Raw genomic sequence first — 12545 nt, forward strand, 5'->3', positions numbered from 1 at the left:
CGATATCTTTATCTGTTTTTATAAAGTCGCTCGTTGAAGGTTGAAATTTAGTCCTGTTGTAAAGTTGAAATTTAGTTTTCGTGTACTTGGAAATTAGAAGTCAATAGTTTTAAAACTCGTCTTGGGTAGGAGAGTCTTAATATATGCAGAGCTCTTGAAACTGTTGTTCGTGGGATGAAATCTAATAAATACGAATAATTTAAGTTTTACTGGAGGGAGTTGGTTTTGAAGGTTGAAAATTTGATGTTGAACTAAAATGTCGATAGTAAAACGCGGTAGTTATCGGGGAAATTTTAATGGAAAATTGTAATTGCCACAATAAATTCTATGTTCCTGACGCTTTTAGAAAGATTAATTTATGTTGAAAGTGTTTGTGAGATTTACTTTCGCGTTTTTACTAATTTTCGCTAGATACGGGATAAAAGTTTCGGATTTTGATTATTTGGTTTTCTGCTTTAAGTCTTAATAAAATAATGAACTTTAAGTGTGATAATTCCTTTATTTTCAAATTTAAAATTTTCAAATTGTGCTTAATTAATTAATACTAATCCGTATACAAAGTCTCAACATTATACGTTTAAAATTAGAAATTCTAGAAAACTTAAAGTCTTGAAGAAGCCAAAAATCCCAACTCTATAAATGTGAGCTCTATAACTTTGTTACTTCTAGCTCATTTTCTTTGAAATTTGTCACACTTAAGATTTTTCGTAATTTTGATCATAGAAAAACAAAATTTGAGGAATTTGCTACATTTGAGTTGTAATTTTACTGTTCTAAATTCTAAAATTTTAGATCAACGGAGACGAATTTTGAAACTTTTCGTTCATAGAACAAGCCAAAAATTTCAAATGGTATTGTGTATTTGCACCTGCAATTTTCGTAATTTTGATCCTAGAGCGACGAAATTTGGAGAATTTGCTGTTTTTAAGTTGTTATTTTACTGTTGTAAATTTGAAATTTTTGATCAACAGAGACGAATTTTGGAAATTTTCGGCTTGTTCTATGAACGAAATTGTCCAAAATTCGTCTCTGTTGATCAAAAATTTCAAATTTACAACAGTAAAATAACCAAAATTTCCAATTTTATGTATTTGCACCTGTAATTTTCGTAATGTTGATCCTAAAGCGAGGAAATTTAGAGAATTTGCTGCCTTTGAGTTATTTTATTGTTCCAAAGCAACGAACACAAATTTTAGAAGTTTGTGTTTGTAGAATAAACCAAAAATTGTTGATTTTACAGGAGTTGGATTACCTGCCGCGTCGCACGGCAGAAAAGCAACTGACTTTATAGGAAGACTTCGATTGATGTCGAATTATAACACTCTTATTTAATGTCTAGAGAAAAATTAGAAGTCGTAGATTACAAAATACAAATTTTAAAAAAACGAGTTTTTAAAGACAAACATTTTTTATTCTGTTTCTCTGAGTCCTTGGCGGACTTACCTGTTGCTTTAGTGCAAAAAGTTGTGTTTAGCCATTTTTATGAAAAATATGGTCAAATGTTTAGTAAAAAAAACTCAATTTTTTCTAATTTCTAAAAATGGTGGATGCGCCGGGATAAATTATTGTTTTTAAAATTTTGAGTGCCATATCTCTAATACTATTTGGTCGTTATCTTTGAAATTTAGCCCACTTGAAACACAAGTCTAAATAAAGCACAAGCCTAAATAAAATTATCATCTACGCCTAAATTAAAAGCCGTAGACCACGAGTTACAGATAATAAAAATCAGAGGTTTTTCCAAATTTGAATTTTTTTATTGTGGTACTCTGAGCGATCCTCCGAATTCCTGGCTTACTGACTTGTTGATTAAGCTCGAAAAGTTGTTTTAGCTATTTTCATGTAAAAAAAGGTTCAAAATTTTAGTAAACAACTCAATTTTTCCGGGATCATAAAAAGGGTAGATGCGCCGGGATAAATTTTCCAATTTAAAACTATTTAAATCAAAACCACAAAAATAGTGAACGCGCCTGGCTTCAAATTTTTCCCAATAAAAACCCTCTAATCAACCCTCATTTTTTCATGCACTACTTTTTTCAAAAATTATCCGAGTTTCAGCGAGCCTAACCCAATCTACCGAGATTTACATTTGAATAACACGGATGAATGTCCCGCATTTTCCTTTATCACGTTTTTGACATTTTATCACAACAGATGCCCCGATTCAAAATTATATCCAATTTTCGATGAAACTGCGCCAACATATTTCAGTTTATATCTCATTCTTCGAATTCGGCAGCACCTTTTTCAACTGATTAAACGCTACGTCAGCGATGTTTTTTTACTTAGAACTCATACATTCCGGAAACGCAATCGATAAAGTGGCTGATAAAACTGTCTGCCGCTAAAACTAAAACAGCCGCGTGAAAGTGAGTCCACAAATGCGTGCAAAGAGAGGAAATGCGTTAAATATTTTTATTTGATTGGCGGTTTGTGGCGCAGTGTAAATAGCAGAGAATTTGTTAAACGATAAAAAAGTGTTCTTTATTGAAACTAAACCATCGATTTTCCGGAGTAGATAGTCGTTTCTTAGTAGACAACAAACTCGTTATTTCCGCATTACTCTTTATTAAATTTGCTTCTCTCCACTTTGAATTCAACATGCCTCAAATTAAGATTTAACAACTAATTTTTATTCAGCCGTTTTAATTAAAAACAAGGCAAGTAGCCTAAATTGCGCAACTCGAACGCACTCATCTTCGCAGAAGTGGCTGTTGAAGCGTTAAGCCCTGTCACAACATTTGACATGCCGATATAATTCTCATTGTCAGTTCATTTATAACTTGTAAATAAATGAAGCACATGGAGTTTGACATTCCCAATTAATTTTACAATACTCCGAGGTTTGTGTGCTTTGCTACTAGGAAAAATAGCGTAATTTTCTTTGCAATCGATCAAACTGATTATTACTATTGTGAAGGTAAATAATACTTATTGTAATTGTACGTTTTAAAAGCCGTCACTCCCAATTACAATCTCCTCTTTTTGTTGTCATGTGTTGGTTAAAAGCATTAAAGAAAGCCAAAGTTGCCAAGACAGTTAAAAACTTGGATTATAACAAGCTCTTCTGACACCACCAATCTAACTTGGTCTCAAAGCAGTTCTATAAAATATGTCTCGTTTAGATTTAGGCCAACGACGCAATTTTCAACATCCATTAAATTTTATTGTTGCCCCCATCTAAACGCTACAAATTAAAATTACTCCAAGTTTTCCCTTTATTTTTCTAATCAACTTCCAACGCGCTAATAATTGGGAGCATTAACTTAATCTCTCCTTACAGAATACAATTTACTTCCAATAAAAAGATATCGGCCAATTTTCCAAGATTATCCTTTAGGATCATTTTAGCGTGTTATTATTTTCTGCGGCGTTTAAAAGTAACAAAGAACTTCTATAGATAAGGGGTGATATTAAAGCTCTCGGTCAGAGGCGATCCTCTCTTTATCTCCGGAATTTTCTAGTTTATGACAGACTCTGTCAATCGCCAGATCAGTGAAAAATTCTATCAATGGGTGAAATTTCGAGTATGATTAGTCAGGCAAATTATAATTGATCGAAAATAAACAGCTTCCAGTCGGACGTAACAAATTACTACGAATAAATTTACATGATAATGACGTAATTACATTCGGTCAACGAAGAATTTCAATCCCTGAATTAATAAGCAATAATCTCATATTTGTAGGTTATTGAATGAAGCGACGGTTTTAAGTGGATTTAGTCAAATAAAATCAAATTTTAATAAAAGTTTACCCTCCAAATTTCAAAATTTCCAATATTGTGTATTTACACCTGTATTCATTTCGGAAATTTGTTGCTTTTGAACTGTTATTTTACTGTTCCAAAATTCAAAAGTTTAGATCAACAGAAACAAACTTTGGAAAATTTCGTTCATAAAATGAACTAAAAATTTCCAATATTATGCATTTGCACCTGTAATTTTCTTACTTTTGATCCTAAACAAACGAAATTTGGGAAATTTGCTGCTTGGGAATTTGCACCTGTAACTTTCAGAATTTTGATCCTAGAGCGACGAAATTTTAGGAATTTGCTATTTTTAAGTTATTATTTTTCTGTTCCAATTTCCAAATTTTAGATCAGCGGGGACGAATTTTGGAAATTTCCGTTCATAGAACAAGTCGAAAATTTCCAATGTTGTCTATTTGCACCTGCATTTTTCGTAATTTGGTTTGATTAATTTGATCCTAAAGCGACGAAATTTGGAAAAATTGCTGTTTTTGAGTTGTTATTTTATTGTTCCAAATACCAAAATTTTAGAGCAACGGGAACAAATATAAGCAAATTTTGTTTATAGAACAAGCCAAAAGTTGTTAATTTTACAGAAGTTGAATTTCCTTTCGCTTCGCACGACAGGAAAACAACTGACTTTATAGGAAGACTTTGATTCACAAGACCTCAGATTATAACAGTCTTGTATATTGTCTAGACAAAAATTTGAAGTCGTAGGCAAAAAATTAAAAATTTTAAAAATCAAGGATTTTGAAGACGAACATTTTTTATTTTGGTACTTTGATTCCTTGGAGGATTTACCTTTATTTTTATGAAAAAAATGGTCAAAAGTTTAGTAAAAAAACTCAATTTTTCCGATTTGTAAAAATGATGGATGCACCGGGATAAATTATCTTATTTAAAACTCTGAGTGCCATATTTCTCTAATACCAGTCAGACGAAACGAATGACTACAAATACATTTACATAATAATGACGTAATTACATTCGGTCACCGAAGAATTTCAATCCCTGAATTAATAAGCAATAATCTCATATTTGTAGGTTATTGAATACAGCGACGGTTTGAAGTGGATTCGGTCAAATGAAATTAAATTTTAATAAAAGTTTACCCTTTGTGAGATAAATTTGTTTTTTCCGGGCTTGAATTTTTTAGTTTTTATCACAACTCGATTTTCGACCTAGAAGATACAATTGTGGAAACGCAGTTAATTATGCAGAAAAAAAATCTCTTTGTTGACTCATTCATGAGCACCCAAAGTTGAGGTCCAATGAAATTTCAATTGTTTGACAGGCCACATGCACTAATTAATTATTCTTTGATCTGGTTTTAAAGCACCAATCTAACTCTGTCAAATAATTAATTATTTCGGTGATTCGACGTTTCGATAAGTAGGCCAACAAATTTTAAAACTGCCATTAAAATTGCAGAATTGCATTAAAGAGAATTGTAGCTTCTCTAATTTCCAAAGTACTAAATGTTTCAGAGTGCCAAAGTTTCAAGTTGTCGCGTATTTTTAACTTAGTCCGGACGTCGGAATCTTCTAGTTTCAGTTCTAAACTGTTCCAACTTCATGTGTACCAACAAATTACAGTCATTTATTCCAGTAAGTTGCTGAATAAAATCAAAAAGTTACGATTTATGTTAATTAAATTCCTTAAATCGTCTCAAGAGCATCAAAAATACATTCAATTTAAATTCAATCCGAGGCGCCTCAAAATTAAAATTTTCTGTGTTTCTTCCATGTTCATTGATAAATTCCATATTCTTTAATAACATTTGAAATTACTTCCTTTACCTGCACCTTTATCCTACCTTCGAAAAAAACGCGAATTTTTAAATACGTAATTAGAAAAGCTGTAGGGTGAAGAATTTTTTATGAACCAATTGTACAAGTCCTAAAGTAAAAGAAATAATTTGAATTTGCGCTTTGTAACGAAATCAACATGTTCGCATTGAAATTTCCTGGCGAGTTTGAAAGAAAAAACCGAATTGATTTACAGCCAGTAAACTGTTAATAATATGTGTTTTAGCAAAAACAGTTTTAGCAGTGCTTGAATAATTGACAATAAAATATTGCCCGTTCAGCTCGACAGGTTTTATGATAAAAATGAAGTTTAAAAGCTGTTTTAATATCCGTTTCATTGTGTCAGAACTTTTATGATATTCTGGCAAAAATGACGTAATCAAAGCGATGTATAGATTGCCAGAATCCCACTCCTTGTTGGCATATTTATCCTAATACACCCACTAGCTTAACAGCGCAATGCAGTATAATCAAATGCATTTACTACTCACTAATGCATTCAGTCTCACTAATTCCATTCTCGCAAAGTTCGAGATATTGACGGTAAATGCAGATTTGAAACAAGCCAAGTTTGGCTGATTGCACAAATGCTCTCAAGACTTGACATGAGAACTATTTCCCGGCGCATCCACCATTCATTTAAAACAACTATACTATAAATAAATTTGCATAACTTGAATTAAAACAAGTTGTAAAAGCGGCAACAGGTTTAATTTAGTCGTTGTTATAACAGTTATAGTTTGAACTCTTTCAGGAAATTAGAAACATGAAAAGGAAACACCCCTTAAAGTGTTTCATTTATCCCGAAAGTACGTAGCAAAATCATAAAGTTTTGATTGTTCGTTGTATTCGGGGTGTGTGAGGGCAGCAAACGGTGTAAATAATTTCTTCACTTGCATGCACATCCGCCAGCGCGTTACTAAAACGGAAATGTTTATGCAATGGGGATTTTGTTTTAATAACGCGTTTCCCGGATCGGGGTGAAATAAATGACAAGTCACACTTACCGCTCTGAAAATGAAAGCTACACGATTTCTAGATGTATTTCCGTCATTAAGGAACAATCTCACATGTCACAAGATGATTAATTGAGCACATCACCACGCAATTATCACAAATGACATCACCAAGAAGTATCACTAAAATCCCTCCTGCGCTACAACTCCCCGAGAGTTGATGTAAACAATCCGCTCAATGCGATTTATTCGAATCCGGTGAAAGCACACCCGGAACGATGTGTCCTCCGGTAAAGCTCTGAAGCTATTGACTGCAGCGCCTCGAAACGGTGAACGAACTGAAACGGAACGAGGCGATCTCGACCGATATTCAGTCGACTTATTGATGTGGCCACCAGCCCTTTTTGACGAGGGAATCCAAAATTCTCCCGGACCTCAGATTTATTTCAATTTAATTAATGGGATTTAGTGTTGGCGGAATTATTATCAAGTCTCGTTTTGTGTTTATTGTGCCTCGAGAAATAATGTGTAAAAGGGGTTGTCGCCGGCCCTCGTAACCTACAGGGCAAACTCTGTAGTACATAGTTGGTTCCGATAATAACATGTTTATATTTTAGATTAGACGCGGGTAAGATTGGGCTTTATTGCTCGAGTTTAATTAGGTTGATGCACGAAAATGGAAGCAAAATATCACACGAGCTTTGATAAATGGGTGCTATCAAATTTGCTAGGTCTACGAAAAAAATCTTGCGAATTCATGAAAATTTAATATTGATGAAATGGATTCCCGGCGAAAATCGCCGTGACAAAAATAGATGACGCAAAATCACAGGCGAGATTTTTTGGATTTTCGCGACAAAACTAAACCGCGCATGAGAACTACAAGGTGTTTATAAATGTTTCTAGCATCAAGGGTGGTTCTGAAATTCCTGTCATGCACTATTTTGCCGCTTTGTTTTCACAGTGAATATAACTATCTTGAAAATTATTTACAATGTTACTTACGTCAACGAAGTTTCAGTTACAGTTTAGTGTCCAAGTTTTTGATTTTCAGGTTTTAAACCACAACTAGAACAGTTTATTTCTCAAAACTTACTTTGCTCCATGTTTAACATTAACTGCAAATGTCAGTTGAAAAATCGAAACCCACATTTGTAATGAGCGGCAAAGTTCTTTGACATTACATAGCCACCCTTGATGCTAGAAACATTCATAAACACATTGTATAAGGTTCTAAGTGACTTTTTGATATTTGTGAAAATTTAAATATTTTGTTTTACGATTTTTTTTAAACATTTAACAAATAAGTCAATACTTTTACAAGCAAAAATGATAATAAAAGATACTGACATTTTTTTAAATAATTACTTAATAAATTAAAGAGATATCATTGATAACGCTACTTAGAACCTTATAATATATATAATTTTGAATTTGTTAGAAATAGGTTTAAAATATTACAAAGTTCTAAGCTGATTCAATTTACTGTTTAGATGACAAGATCATTAACAATTCACAAAACAATTCTATTCTTTCATTCAAACTTCGCTAATAGTAATTTCATATAATTTAGGTCTTCTTGCGGCGTCCATCGGTAGCTAAACTTGATGTCACTCAGCTTTCGTTCATTCAATGTGGGCGTTCGGTAACTTGTGGCAATATCAACAACATCAGTCTTGATCTCAGTCTTGTTTCTCGTTTTTGAATCTGGTCTTATATCAATTTTTGTAAGAGGCGATAAAATTAAATACTCTGTTTTATATTTAATGCCTCACAAATCATTCTGTACAAATTCTATTTGTGCGATTTAAGTGTGTGGAACTTTATTATACCCCAAACATTTTGCAACATTCTGGTAACTTTTGACATGAGTAGGTAGCAATTCTATTATACAGAGTCCGGTAACACTTGTGTCCACCCTCAAAATCGTCTTTAATTTTAAAGATAAAATTTTGGAAATTTATAATTTCCAATAATTTATAATTTATGTATAATTTTTAGCGATTTTTGAGTTTTTGCGGAAATATTCGCGAATTCAATTTTTTTCCAACATAACTGTAATACAAATATCTGAGTTTTTATTTTAAATCTGATGCAAATTGTGTCTAAAATTTGCGGAAAAAACGTTGTTTTATCAAGTTAATTTTCAAAATTATGACAGTGTAGCGGCAAACTACGTTTACACCAAAATTTCACAAGTCACTTCATTCTTTTATAAAGGTTAATTTTGATTAACACGGGCATGTTGCACTTATGGACACTAGAAATCGTTAATTAACATCGACAAAGCGACAATTTCACCAAGTAAGATTTTTGTTACAATCTAAAGCGAACCAAAGAATAGATGTCATTTGTGACACAAGATGTTGGCAGAGGGTGTAAACGTAGTTCTCAGTTTTGACGTAATGAAATTGGAAACTAACTTTATAAAACAGCATTTTTTTCTCACATTTTGAAGACAATTTGCATTTAATCTAAAATAACATCTGAGATATTTTTAACATATTTATTTTGAAAAAAAATAAATTAGGGGTTGATATCACAAACCCTTTGAATTACCTAAAAATTACGTTTTTAAGGCGTCGCGACGCCAAAACTATCAGTGATAAAAAACAAATTTTTGCGTCAGCTTCTAGAGCTTTGTCAACTGTGGGGGTATGCAAATTTTCAAAATTTTATCCTTAAAATTAAAGACGATTTTAGGGGTGGACACAAGTGTTGCCGGACCCTATATAATATGCTTTTGACTTCTTTCTTTCCACCCGTCGCAACGTTTCATGAAACGTTCTATTCTGGAGTAAAGATTTCATTGTTACGCTTTTTATATTGGCATGTCTTTTTAAAAAGTTCATCATTGCAACAGAAACTAGGAATTTTCTGTTTTGGGCCAAACAGCTGTCACTCCAAGTAGTTATTTCGTTAATGTTTGGATGTTGCCTTAAAATTTCTTCCAAAATTTGAATAAGAGCGCTTGCCAAATTATTCCCTGAACGTCCAGATATTCCTTCATTCTAAATAGCGCAAAAAACTTGTTCTCTGTACCAAGCAGTTCAATTATAAACATTTAATTTTTGCATATAAAATAAAACTTAAACTTCTGATTTTGGTAAGTTAACAACTTTTTGCATTTAGTGTTCATTTTGTCTTTATCTTCTTCTAACCGTATTGATGTAACTTTAAATCGGTACTGCGGATTATTATTTTCTAAACAAGGCCTCATGGCTTTTTCCGTAAGTGCAAGATCGTGTTCTTCACAAATATGACATCGATCACCTTTTTGGAATTAAAAACTCAAAATTATATTCATAATTAAAAATATTGCCAGATAAGTAAAGCTTTTGTCTTTTTACTTCTTCTTTTCGGCAACATTCTACGTAGACGTCATACATTTTCGGTAGATTTAACTTATTTGATGGATATTTCTTCTTACTTTTCGGTCGAGAATAACGGGCTTCAACTAAAGGAAATGAGGTGATATGTCGAATAATTTTCTTATCTTCATCTTTTATTCTCTTTTTGATATGTTTGGCACGTTGATTAGGCTGAAGAATGCCATTTTTAAATGAGTATTATACAATGGTTTTTGACTGATTACCAACACTCCCAAGAAAAACTTCTTACAAACTCTTTCGAGTTTTGAAAATTTGTCAAATTAATTTCGAAGCTGAACAATCTGTAATTTTTTTTTAGGCGACTTAAACTAAAATTAGAATTTTTAGGCCTCAAAAGCGGCCTAAAAGTAAGTCTTTTCTGGCCGCAAACAATTTTAGTCAATCTATGGTGACGCCATCTATCCATAGTTTTGCAAATTACATCAAAATACCGACATTACCCACAATTTTATAATTATTTGGATGAAATCAAACGACAAACTGCTATAAAGTGCAACAAAGACGTGTAAAATTAATGAAAATAAACTTGTCTAGCAGTGCTGCTGCAACAACATCAAAAACCACATCAAACCTAATTTATACAAATTGTGAAGGTACACATGCCGAAACTGCAAATGTAAATAAACTATGTAAATAAAATATGAACTTTTCTGAAGAATTCATTACAATAATTCAATTGTTATAAATGATTAAATCAATAAATCATAAATAAAAATTAATTAACTTGTAAATTTAACGATGTCGCCTATAAAATCGTGTGTGTATCACGGCTAAAAAGTGCAATTTTGCCCTTGCCTTCTTTCTGGCCTCGGTTATCGCCTCGGCCATTAAAAAAAACTCGTCCAAAAAAGAAACACTTTTTGGCCTTGATAGTCTTGATACACAAATAACTATTAGTGCTTTGTTTTCTTTTGACTAACATTTTTGAAGTATTAAGCAACAAAAACTATAATAAGAAGACTTAATTTCTTCTCTAAATTCAGCATCAAATATATTTCGTTGCATTTGCAAAGATTTTTTATTTTTCTTTAGAATACCTCTAAGGCTAATATGATTTTCTCCCTTTTGGTACTTTTGTTTTTTCACATTTTTTCCATATCTTTGGACACCTTCAAACTTGCTAAATAAATTTTCGAATTGCACTTGAAACCTTAGAGAAATAAGATTTTCCCACAGATTCTGCTCGAAACTAAAAAAAAAATTTACATCATAATTATGACTGATTCGGGAAGCTATTTTTGTTTGTTTGTTGATAGTTGCCATGGAGATGTTTGCTACTAGATTAAATCAAATTTAGTAAAAATGTTAGTTAAAACCTAATAGTTCTCAGCTCGCGAAACAGTTCTAAACTACCACTTTACAACCGGCACATTTAATTTAGGTGCAAGTGTTCCAGGTTAAGAGCTAATCCCTGCCAACAAAACTAGCATTTAAAGGGTAATTTCACCGGCGAGAAGATCAATTTCTCTCTTTATTTATTAACATGGAGCTATGAGAGAAATGTCAAAGCTTGAAAGGAGTTGAAATAAATACTTGAGTATCTCTCTTGATATTATCCGGGGATTGCTCGTAACGTTATGGAAACATGAAATGTTTGTTTTGAACTATTGTTAGCAACTTTTTTGTTCCCGATTTCTGCAACGTTGGGGCTTAAATGAATCTAAGTCATTAGCATAAAAACTTCTCGAGTTTTCCGCATAATCTACCTACTATCAACAATTTTACGTCTCTTCAAATATTTGCATAGGCCATTAAAATATTTTCATCCAAGTTTAGAATCCGACATGTAAACACTTGAGAATTTGAATTAGAAACAGTAAAACTGGGTTAATGTAACTCGTTACACAAATACAGATTAGTGTACGAAAACACATGACCAACTCTAGCAACTTGTTAAATTATGTAAGAGTGTAAGATAGTCTGGTATTTTTCCTCGAAAGTATGCATTAAGAAAACTTACATAAATTATGTTTAATATTGTTTAGGGTAAACGTAAAACGCCTCCATTTCAAGTTTTCGGTTAGTTTATGAATCTGTAATTAGATGAAAGCTAATGAGGAATTTTTGTGGGTTCAAAAGTTTAAATTAAGGTGACATAATTAGGTAGCTGGTATTTTTAATCAAAGTGGATGAATGTAAGTTTCTGATCAAAGAGCAACGTTTCTTCTGATTCCTTTGCTTGTGCTTTAATTTCGGTTTCGATCGAAGCTTTGCATTACCGACCGGAAAATTCCTTTTGTTTTGCGTCCAATTTTTCTACACGAAATTTATAACCACGAGGGATGAATACAAATTCCTAGTTCCATGCATTGTTAAATGTTAAGACAATTTTAGAAGAACAAGATCACAACCCCAAAATCATTCATGTCAACTTGACTGTTCAAATTAAAAAACGAAGAAACATTGAGTCTAATTTTTTTTCTGAGCGAAAAAGCGTCACGTTCTATTTCTTCTATTCTTAAAACAAAGGTGGAAACGACGATGTTTTTGAGTTATATACTAATCGAAATAGGAGCTCAAGGTCTATCATTGAGCCAAATTTCTAACTAGTAGTACAAGTATTTTGCCAGAGGCGGTGGAAAAACAAACAATTCAATTTTTTCATCGTTTAAGTCAGAAATTCGAAAAGAAAATCC

At 32.3% G+C, this 12545-nt stretch overlaps 1 protein-coding gene across 2 annotated transcripts in view; it reads right to left on the reverse strand.

Annotated features, from left to right (window-relative positions):
• The window catches only part of LOC148181975 (neurotrimin-like), a 218575-nt gene extending 211749 nt beyond the window's left edge, over window positions 1-6826 (reverse strand). For both annotated transcript variants that reach the window (XM_088040370.1, XM_088040357.1), the window contains exon 1: window positions 6569-6826. The gene's annotated coding sequence lies outside the window, so the exon portion shown is untranslated. The remainder of the gene's footprint in view (window positions 1-6568) is intronic.
• Window positions 6827-12545: the final 5719 nt, after the last annotated feature.

The sequence above is a fragment of the Gnatocerus cornutus genome, chromosome 1, assembly GCF_029298725.1.
Source record: "Gnatocerus cornutus isolate USDA-ARS CGAHR chromosome 1, icGnaCorn1.1, whole genome shotgun sequence".
Lineage (NCBI taxonomy): Eukaryota > Metazoa > Arthropoda > Insecta > Coleoptera > Tenebrionidae > Gnatocerus > Gnatocerus cornutus.